Raw genomic sequence first — 12,027 nt, forward strand, 5'->3', positions numbered from 1 at the left:
TTGCAGGGGAGAATGGTGTGGTGGACAAGGTAAGATGCTAGAGAAGGAGGGGACCGGGTACGATTGGCGGACGTGGAAAAATGTGAGGTGTACGTCGCTGGGAGCACACCTCAACAGGAAGTGCGGGAGAAAATTTGACGGGGTGAGTATGTCGCAATATTTTCCCTTCTTCAGCTGGAAAAATTTAATCTGGACAGAGGTAAGTTAGATGATAGTAAGAAAGAGGAGGAGTAGAAGAGGATATACAGGCTCATTCCTCATTCATTTGCTAATTGGCTTCAGGCATTTGCTATTCTAGCTAGTGTTATAGGGGAACGGGCACCGGAGAATTGCTCCGCTCTTTTTGGCTATTTGGATGCGATCGGGGAAGCTTATGGCATTTATGGGGGTCTGGCCTGACTCGGATACAATGAGCAGTTCCGTCAGCGCAAATATGTTCATCTTTGCATTGGGATCACAAGGACATTAGTCTTTGAATGCGGCTCGTGAAATTGGCGTCGGCTGGGACTTCATTTTTCCAGTCTAGGGCCAATGGATCTTCTTCCTCTGGACATTCAGCCAGCAAACGTAAGGGGTGTTGTTGGGCGTTCAATGAAGGGACTTGCAAGTTTGGCACAATGTGCAATTTTAAACATAAGTGCTCCAGCTGCAGGGGGCTCCCATTCCAACAATAGATGTACACAATGAGGCAAGGGTAGACCGGGGGGGGGCTAGTGGGAAAACGGGAGGACTCCGGTGAGCATAGCAAGAATGCATCCATTTCTAGGTAGGTATACGCAGCAGGAGGTGGCGGAACTGCTGGTTGTGGGATTCGCCGAGGGTTTTTGGATTCTGTGTAGGCTCACCGACCCCCTCCGCCTGTGGACAATTTGAGGTCGGCATTGGCTCGTCCGGATGTGGTGTCCCAAAAATTGGCAAGAGATTGAGCTGGGCCACATGGCGGATCCGTTTGCTTCTTCGCCCCTGCTTAATAACTTAGTGGTTTCTCCTTTGGGGGTGGTCCCCAAGAAGGAACCCAACAAGTTTAGATTGATCCATCATTTGTCCTATCCCAGGGAGGGTTCAGTGAATGAGTCCATAGATCCTGGCCTATGTTCAGTTTCTTATACTTCTCTTGACTCTTTTCGACTTCGGCTTTATTGGCAAAAATGGATTTTGAATGTGTTTTTCGCTTGTTGCTGGTGCATCCCGACAGTTTTCACTTGCTGGGTTGTAACTAGCAAGGGTGCTACTTCGTTGATCAATGTTTGCCCATGGGGTGATCCATTTCATGTTTTTTGTTTGAAACTTTTAGTTCGTATTTTGAGTGGGTGGTCAGGGAGGTGTCTGGGCTTCCATCTGTCAACCAGTACTTGGATGATTTTTTTGTGTACCGGGCCGGCCGCTTTCAATCAGTGTAGGATTTTGTTGGCTACGGTTCAGCACATGGCGGAATGCTTTGGCGTTCAGCTGGCGGCGGACAAAATGGAAGGACCGACTACGGTGTTTTCTTGGGATTTTGATTGATACTGTGGCCATGGAATGCCGTCTCCCGGAAGACAAGTTGACTGACTTGTGGGTGGCGGTGGTTTCAGCACGGGGGGGGCTGGCAAGTTGACCTTGCATCGGCTTCAGTCGCTTCTGGGAAAACTAAACTTTGCTTGTCGGGTAATTCTGATAGGCACGATTTTTAACCGCCGGCTGCAGGGGTTCAGGCTCTGGGGCATCACCTTCACCTGTCCCGGGAACATAAGACAGACCTGGGAGTTTGGGAATCCTTTTTGGATTCTTATAATGGCAGGTTGGTGTGAATGTCGAAAGCTATGTCCAGTTTTGATTTTGGAGCGGTTTACTGATGCTGCCGGATTGGTGGGCTATGGGGCATATTTTGGGGGGTAGCGGAGTGAGGGCCCATGGCCATTGGAATGGCGAGAGGCTGGGTTTACCGGGAATTTGGAACTGTTTCCAATTGTGCATGTAGTGGAGCTCTGGAGTTCTCAGTTCTGCAATAAGATCGGTTTTAATTTCAATAATTTGGCTGTTGTGCAGGCTATTAATGGCGTACCAGCTTTGTCGCCACTGGTGGTGTGTTTGTTGAGACATTTGGTGTTGGCTTGTTTGCATTGTAATGCTTTTGTATATGCTGTTCATGTCCTGGGGTGCACTCAGGGCTGGTGCAAGGATCTTTGACACCCTAGGCAAAACCTAATTTTGTCGCCCCCCGGATGCACTTGCTACACATGTGACCTATCTGACCCCCTGACACATACACTAATCCACCTGACTACTTCCTGCACTACTCTCATTACACTGACTCCTACACTTGCCTAACTGATAATTACACTCACCTACCTGGCAACTACACTAACCCACCTGGCCTACCTGACAGGGGGCCAGGCCAGCGCCATCCACCCGCTCCATGATGTCCCCGCCGGGGCCAGGCCAGCGCCATCCACCCGCTCTATGATGTCCCCGCCGGGGCCAGGCCAGCGCCATCCACCCGCTCCATGATGTCCCTGCCGGGGCCAGGCCAGCGCTATTCCACCCACTCCATGATGTCCCCACCGGGGGCAGGCCAGCGCCATCCACCCACTCAAGGATGTCCCTGCTGGGGCCAGGCCAGCGCCAATTACCCGCTCCATGATGTCCCCGCCGGGTGGGAGGTCAGCTGCCAGACGCTGCACCTCTCAATGCTCCTATCTCCGCCGAGCCCCACCCCTCCGCTGCACACACTGACACACAGCACCACACCAGAGGGACAGGCTGAAACAAAGGAGTCCCGGAGCAGCGCTGTGAGATATACCTGACCTGTGTGAGGAGATGTGACAGCGCAGCGGGGCGCTCAGCGGGACACATGGGGGTGCACTAATTCCTTGGCCGATGCTCTTTCTCGGTTTCAGTGGGACAAGTTTTGATTGTTGGCTCCGGAAGCAGCGCAACTGGGAGTTCCTTGTCCAGCACAGCTCTGGTGGATTGCTTTAGAGTGACTGTGACGCTGATTCGCCAGTCGGTGCATGAGGCTACCTGGCCGGTGTATTCAAAAACCTTGGTCTGGTACGGAGTTTGGGTGGGGAGGTTGCCGATGGGGAGGATGGGTTCCTGGTGTTGTATTTTTATAGATCGAAATGTGGAGATGGGTGTTTCGGTGTCGGTATTGAATTGCAAGCTGGCGGGGTTGGCATTTTAGTTTAAGTTGATGGGTCGCAGGGATTGCACTAAGGATTTTTTGGTGTGGCAGACAGTAAATGGTTTGAACGCTATGCTTGGCTGGATAGGGCCCTCTATGTGTTAGCGGTACATGCTGGGGAGAATGATTTAGGACTGCGGTCCATGAGGGGGCTAATACGGCACTTAAAGTTTGACTTCCTGCAGCTTTGAATGGATTACCCAGACTTGCTAATAGTATGGTCCAACTTGGTAGCCTGTAAGCAATGGAGGTGGGCTAGGTCGGTGGTAGGCATTAACAAGGCAAGAGTTAAAGTAAATGGGGAGGTGGCAACATTTTTTGATACGCAATGGGGTTTTGGCGGTACGGCACCACGAGTTGGAGGGAGAACCTTGGAGATACCTACATGGGGATGGTGTTCATTTGAATGCTGTCGGGATCGATATGTGGGGTCTTGGTTTGGGGGAGGGTATTCAGAGGGCCCTGAGGGTGTGGAGGTCTGCTCAAACCTAAGTTGTCAGGTTTGAGTCCTTTTTTAGGTCATATGTTCACATCAAAAAGGCATTGTGTAGGGACCCGTCTGAGGTACGGCTCCCAGTTGGTATATGGGTACCCGCTAGGTGTCTCCAAGTCAGTGGTTCTGCGACTGAAGGCCTGAGAAGTATTGTAGAAATTTTATTATGTCTGTTTGATAGATTGTCACCTGTCTCCCTGTGTCTGATTTTAACCAAGGAGTGCTCTAGCAGAGCGAACTTGGGTTGAATTGGGACCAGCGGTAAAACCGTCAGTATGAAAACCTTCTCATGGGCTTGGAGACGTGTTCTCTGTGTGTGTCGGCGTTTGCCGGTTTGTAAGTATAAGGCTCCATGCACACTGGAGCTCATAAACTGCAGTTTATAGGAGTCTGGGCGGTTTTTTTTTAAAAGCCCATAAACTCCACTCTATGTTAGCCTATGTGTCCATGCACACATGGACGTTTTTCAGCTTTAATGAGCAGTGGAGTTTATGGGCTTTTTTCTGAACGCTAGAAATTCGCGTTCAAAGTGACGTTTTTCACCGCCAAAAAACGGCAAACGCTCATAAACGCTCATAAACACGCACTTATTAGTGTTGGGCATTCTAATTTTTCAATGCATTGTGGGAGTTTGGAATGCACTGTGGGATTTTTGGAGTGTCCTCTGTGTATTTTTATTGAAAACGGCCATAAACGCTAATGCTAATAAACGCTCATAAGCGCTAGTACAAAACGCTGTTAAAAGCAAGTTTTTCAACCAGCGTTTTCTGCCAGCAATCTGGCGTCCAGAAAAAGCTTTTTTGAGCTTCAGTGTGCATGGAGCCTAAAGTGCAATGCGCTGGACTTCTTGCCTTCAAATGTCTATGCACAGTAGAGAAGCGAAGTCCACATAAGGAGAGAAACATGTTTATATCTCTGAGACAAAGGGGGAGGTAACTAACCTCAACGGGACTTTTACCGGTATCATATATTAACCAAAAAAAGAAAAAATCAAATAGCAATCACTCAAAAAGAATTCTTGGAAAAGAGAAAAAAAGTAGTTATTTCATAAAGAAACAATTTTTTATTATACAAAAAATGTCAAATTTTTGTTAAAACAACACAATAAATACATGATTATATCCATACAATACATTTGGATCAGAAGAGATCAATAATAAATTGGGTCACAGTAGTGAGGTGCTCGACATGTTTCACTCATAAGGCGAGTTTCTTCAGGAGCTTTAGGTATTTTTTGATAAGTGTAAAACTGCATGGATAAAAATACATACACAGAATGATGATTAAATGGTCCATGTGTCATTATTTACAGTAGATTAGTAGAGAAGTAGAAAAAACAAACAAACTATTCAATCTGATTGCTACAATAAATATAAATATATAGATTATATATAAAAATATAAAGGGAGGGGGGGCAAAACAATAGGGTTGTTCAATAATCAAGGAGACTGAGGGATCATACACTCACCTAGTGTGTATTCACACATCTCATAGAGATCACGTATTGTAGTAGAGTATGAAGATCCTCAATAAAAATAGAAAACTAGGGAAAAGGACACCCAGTCTGTAGAAGCCTGTAAGGAGGTGCTTCAAATAACGGTTTACATATGTGCTATAGGGGGAAAGGAGAAAGATTTCCAATATGAATTAGGAAATCTAGCATATGCGCTGCATAAAGTCGCTCAAATTTTGCAACTTCAGGAGCTGCATGGGTTAAAGTTGGATTTCAGTATTAAACTCAAAATTAATTACCTGATCAGATCCGCACTAGAGAGCCTGAAACCGTATCAAGGAATCAGGAACTGCCACAGATAAACCACTAATATCCAGGATAACCAATGGAAGATATCCTCCTATCCAATTGCATACCGGGTAGGAAAGTGCTTAAAATTCACATAGGGCTAACAAATCTGGTGTGCATGCAAAAGAAACAGACCAGCAGACAATGCCATGAATTAGTTACAATGTATTGCTGAATACAGGTTCAGTGTCAAAAATAAGGATTAAACCATAAGTATCAGAAAGACTCCAACAACATACCTGATAACACAAACGAACTTGCAATTGTCCAAACCTCCACTGAGTGAGATAAAGGGAGACAGCTGCTGCCTTATGAAGCCCTCCTCCCAAATTGGCGGCGTCTGGGAACGCCCCCAATGGGCGGGCGAAGATAGTTTCCACACTGAGTCTCGGAAGAAACCGAGGGGTGTGCCGCGCATGCGCGACATGACGTAAACCGTCGTCACTCGCGCACGGCGGCCATTTTGGAAAGTCCAAATCGCCACCCACAGTGCTGGCAAAATGGAAACTTCCCAAAATACACCTACCTGCATTCTGTGTAAAGACGGAAACACAGAATAAGCCAAATACACTGGGGGAATCTAGGAAAAACTGTGCATAGATTAGAATGGAAGGGCAGTAAGGAGAAAGACCGGTAATAAGAGTGTTACATCACTAGGCTCTGATGCTGACATCAGTGGAGAGGAACAGTGCCGGTGTTCAGCCCATCTGCTCATTAATATATCGCAGTGAAGGATAATGATCCACCTTCATTGAGGAGCAAGTGAAGCTGCTTCTGTATGGAGGGGAGATTGTCCTATACTATAAGGCGTTATGGTAGCCAACAAAGTGCAGGAAAAAAGGGGACTTATATACATACAGCCACGTTCCAATGGATCAGATTGGTGCGAGTCTGTAATAAGGCCCAGGGCGCCCGTACAAGCTTCAGTCCTAAGGTGTTTATGCGCGATAAGCTCTCTTATGACAATGACACCGCCTACAATTGGTCTCCCCACAACAAAAGGAAAGGGAAAAAATTCAAACAATTGGCTTCCACTAATACTGGCCCTGAACTGAGTGATTCTGATAATTCATCTTTATTATCTTTGTCTCCCTCTCAGGTATCCGAATGCGCCACTTCGGCTAGAAAATCTTCGGGTCACAGACGTAATGACGGTAACACTAATCAACACAAAATTAAATCCAAGGGGCTTTCTAATCCCCAGCGCACACCGATGAACACACGATCTTCACTATTTAAATCGTCGAATAGTACTAAATCAGGAGCCCAGGTTGATACCTTTGGCCCCTCAGACACCACTTCAAACATATCTGTCCCTCTGTTACCACCCCCCATTAGAGGTGGGGAAAGCACTATTGAACCAATTTTTCGCACGGCCCCCATCTTCACACAAACCCCTCACGATGCGAGGAAAGCACTAGATCCCAATCTCACTCAATCCAAACCTCTCAAGAACACTTTGAAGTAGTCAATCTTTCTTCTTACCCACTTACTGAAGCACAACTATCTGTCCTGGGTCTGGGCCTAACTTTTTGCCCGACCCAGGACCTAGATGAATTTGAGTTAGTTAAAGATATCAATCTATTTGCACGTAAACTTATGTTCAGGGTCCTGTATGACAAACCTCAGTCTGAGACTGACACCCCAAAACCTACCAACCCACTTTGGCAGGGAATGAGTCTCAATGACATAAAGGCAATGGAGGAACTCATGGAGCTATGGGAGGAGGGACACATAGACGAGACTGATTTATTGGAGGCTGAAGCCTTGTCCATCTCCCCTCCTCTGCCCCGTCTGTCTGCCCCTCCTCCTTTGGCTCCAGTTGTGAAAACTTACAAACCCAAATCTACCAATTTCCCGGCTCTCCAGGGGAATCCCAATATTTGGGCTTTTACCCAGCAAGTGATTGGAGAAATCAAAAAAAACCGCTGGCATTATTCTGAGACATCCAACCTTACGACTGAGCAAAGAGAAGCCCTCCGTACCTTGCAATTACAAACACAAATTACTATCAAACCATCGGACAAGGGGGGTAATCTGGTGGTGATGGACAATCGGCAGTACGAAGACATGGCAAAACAATTACTATCTAATAAGGAATGGTATAAGAAAATTCCTGACAGCCATGTCAAATACACTATTGACAAATTTAGACACTTGTTGAATGCTACCTACCATCAAGGTGTGATCACTAAACAAACCTGGGAATTTCTATGTCCCAGAGAACCCAAAACCCCCACCTTGTACGTACTGCCTAAAATCCACAAACATGCCACCAGACCGCCAGGACGCCCCATTGTATCTGGTAATGAATGTTTGACTGAGAAGGCCAGTGAGCTTGTAGACGATTTTCTTCGTCCTCATGTCGAGCGCCTGGCCTCTTATTTGCAGGATACGTTGGACCTACTTAAGGCCCTTGAGGGCATATCTGTCCCTCAGGATGCATGGCTTGTCGCCCTCGATGTTGAGGCCCTCTATAACTCTATACCCCACCTAGCTGGGGTCCGAGTTGTTGAGGGCTTCATTTCCGAGGGCGGCAATTGTACCCCCCAATATTCCAATTTTGTGTTGAATCTCCTTAGGTTCATCTTGGAGAATAACATATTCATGTTTGGTGGCTCCCATTACCTCCAGGTGCAGGGGGTTGCGATGGGGACTAAATGTGCCCCATCGTATGCCAACCTGTACCTGGGGGGTTGGGAGCGACACCTTTTGGCGCAAGAAAATTTACGTGGTGCCTTTGATCAGATTCCTATCTGGAGGCGCTACATAGACGACATTTTTTTTGTTTGGACAGGAACCGAGGGGGATCTTCTGATTTTCTTTGAAAATCTGAAAACCAATGAGTTTAATTTAAAATTCACGTTGGAAAGGAGCCAAACTTCTCTTACCTTTTTGGACCTCCAAATTTTTATCAGTCCTGATGGAAGTTTGGGGTCCACTCTTTTCCGTAAACCCTCAGCAGCTAATACGGTACTACACGCCACCAGTTCCCACCCCCCCCCCCTTTGGTGTCCAGTATACCCTACAGTCAATATCTCAGGGTGAGAAGGAATTGCAGCAATGATGAACTCTTTGAGAGAGAGGCCAAACTACTACAGGAGCGTCTGCGGCAACGTGGCTACAGCCACAGGTGCCTCAAGCGCTCCTATCTCAAGGCAAAAAAACAAACCAGATCTACATTGATCTATGGCAACAAAACTCCCAAGGACAATATTCATACTAGAGTCATTACACGTTTTTCGGGGCAACACCAGCAGGTACGTGATGTTTTAAATAAATATTGGTACCTGCTGCGTGCAGACCCCAAAATCTGTAAGTTTGTTGGAGATGGCCCATCCATTACATATAGACGGCCTCAATCACTCCGTGACAAGCTGGTCCGGAGTCATTACACTCCAGTAGCCAAGACAACAAAAAATAGGGACATGGGCAGTAGACCTTGTCATAGGTGCAATTACTGCCGGTTCCTATTTGCTTCTAGACATATAATGCTGCCCAATGGTCAAATTTACAAACCAAAATTTCTAGCAACTTGCCAGTCGATTGGCATTGTATACCTTATGATGTGCAACTGTGGGGCTTATTACGTAGGTAAGACCAAACGCCCGTTTTTTTGCCGAATTAGGGACCATGTATCCCTTGTTCGTGCCAAAAAAATGGAGACACCCATTAGTAGGCACATGGGTCTCTTCCATGCAATTGACGAGACTTGCATGCATTTCTTTGCACTGGAATCGTATCCCCCAGGCGAGAGGGGTGGTGGTTTTGATCGTATACTTTTACAAAAAGAGGCTCGATGGATTTACACTTTAGGGGCCACCTGTGCCCCTGGTTTGAATGACTCACTGAGCTACAAACCTTTTCTCTGAGGTCTATATTACACTCTTTATATTCTTTTTCTTTTTCAGTATTTCTTTTTTCCTTTTTTTTCTTTTGCTATTGAATAGATGCGCATTCACGCACTTATGTATTGATTTATATGACTTAATGGTCGATTAGTCAGGAGACTGCGGTATCTATATATACTCACCTTGTTATAATTTTGTTATTTTAGAATGATAAAAACCCTCTGTCACTCCAGTCTAGTTTCAATTCGTCTAGTTATATATTCTACCTTTGAAGAATACCTCTAAATTATAACTTTAGAAGCACTGGGACGAGACACCTTAGGACTGAAGCTTGTACGGGCGCCCTGGGCCTTATTACAGACTCGCACCAATCTGATCCATTGGAACGTGGCTGTATGTATATAAGTCCCCTTTTTTCCTGCACTTTGTTGGCTACCATAACGCCTTATAGTATAGGACAATCTCCCCTCCATACAGAAGCAGCTTCACTTGCTCCTCAATGAAGGTGGATCATTATCCTTCACTGCGATATATTAATGAGCAGATGGGCTGAACACCGGCACTGTTCCTCTCCACTGATGTCAGCATCAGAGCCTAGTGATGTAACACTCTTATTACCGGTCTTTCTCCTTACTGCCCTTCCATTCTAATCTATGCACAGTTTTTCCTAGATTCCCCCAGTGTATTTGGCTTATTCTGTGTTTCCGTCTTTACACAGAATGCAGGTAGGTGTATTTTGGGAAGTTTCCATTTTGCCAGCACTGTGGGTGGCGATTTGGACTTTCCAAAATGGCCGCCGTGCGCGAGTGACGACGGTTTACGTCATGTCGCGCATGCGCGGCACACCCCTCGGTTTCTTCCAAGACTCAGTGTGGAAACTATCTTCGCCCGCCCATTGGGGGCGTTCCCAGACGCCGCCAATTTGGGAGGAGGGCTTCATAAGGCAGCAGCTGTCTCCCTTTATCTCACTCAGTGGAGGTTTGGACAATTGCAAGTTCGTTTGTGTTATCAGGTATGTTGTTGGAGTCTTTCTGATACTTATGGTTTAATCCTTATTTTTGACACTGAACCTGTATTCAGCAATACATTGTAACTAATTCATGGCATTGTCTGCTGGTCTGTTTCTTTTGCATGCACACCAGATTTGTTAGCCCTATGTGAATTTTAAGCACTTTCCTACCCGGTATGCAATTGCATAGGAGGATATCTTCCATTGGTTATCCTGGATATTAGTGGTTTATCTGTGGCAGTTCCTGATTCCTTGATACGGTTTCAGGCTCTCTAGTGCGGATCTGATCAGGTAATTAATTTTGAGTTTAATACTGAAATCCAACTTTAACCCATGCAGCTCCTGAAGTTGCAAAATTTGAGCGACTTTATGCAGCGCATATGCTAGATTTCCTAATTCATATTGGAAATCTTTCTCCTTTCCCCCTATAGCACATATGTAAACCGTTATTTGAAGCACCTCCTTACAGGCTTCTACAGACTGGGTGTCCTTTTCCCTAGTTTTCTATTTTTATTGAGGATCTTCATACTCTACTACAATACGTGATCTCTATGAGATGTGTGAATACACACTAGGTGAGTGTATGATCCCTCAGTCTCCTTGATTATTGAACAACCCTATTGTTTTGCCCCCCCTCCCTTTATATTTTTATATATAATCTATATATTTATATTTATTGTAGCAATCAGATTGAATAGTTTGTTTGTTTTTTCTACTTCTCTACTAATCTACTGTAAATAATGACACATGGACCATTTAATCATCATTCTGTGTATGTATTTTTATCCATGCAGTTTTACACTTATCAAAAAATACCTAAAGCTCCTGAAGAAACTCGCCTTATGAGTGAAACATGTCGAGCACCTCACTACTGTGACCCAATTTATTATTGATCTCTTCTGATCCAAATGTATTGTATGGATATAATCATGTATTTATTGTGTTGTTTTAACAAAAATTTGACATTTTTTGTATAATAAAAAATTGTTTCTTTATGAAATAACTACTTTTTTTCTCTTTTCCAAGAATTCTTTTTGAGTGATTGCTATTTGATTTTTTCTTTTTTTGGTTAATATATGATACCGGTAAAAGTCCCGTTGAGGTTAGTTACCTCCCCCTTTGTCTCTTTTCTTAAATTTGAATTTTGGGATGTGGTATCATTCAGTTTAGCAGGCTTCTCTTCATTTTTTTAATTTTATGTTTATATCTCTGTTTTGACTACGTTATCCCTTTTGGATACAGATCTGCTTTAATAAGAGGACATTGGTATCTGCCTTGTTAATATACTTGTACCGTATATTGACAACACCAGTAGAAATGTCCCCGCAGATCTTCTCAAGCCTGCAAGAACAAGTAGAATGATCCCACTAGATACTGGTTACTCTGAGCAGTATTGAGTGGGCTCCATGCTGACCAAGATGGTGGATGGCCTCCCCTTTAGTGTAGTAATTTCCTGTGATGTCATTTTGGATGGAGGAAGCGATTGGCTGTTGGGGCCATGACTTCCTGTTTGTCATTTGCTTTTGTTGCTGATGAATAAAAGGTGCCTGGGCTCCTAAAGGTCGAGTAGTTGAGCGATGAAGCTGAGGCTGTAAGAGGACAGTGACTATGTCTGTTTTAAAAAAAATATATATTGTTTTTATAAGCATAGCATACAACATTGGGACGTACTAGCTGGGACACCATCCATAACCAGGCCAACATGGC

The sequence above is a fragment of the Lithobates pipiens genome, unplaced genomic scaffold, assembly GCF_037356315.1.
Source record: "Lithobates pipiens isolate NorthernLeopardFrog02 unplaced genomic scaffold, aLitPip1_a1.2 Scaffold_16, whole genome shotgun sequence".
Taxonomy (NCBI): Eukaryota; Metazoa; Chordata; class Amphibia; order Anura; family Ranidae; genus Lithobates; species Lithobates pipiens.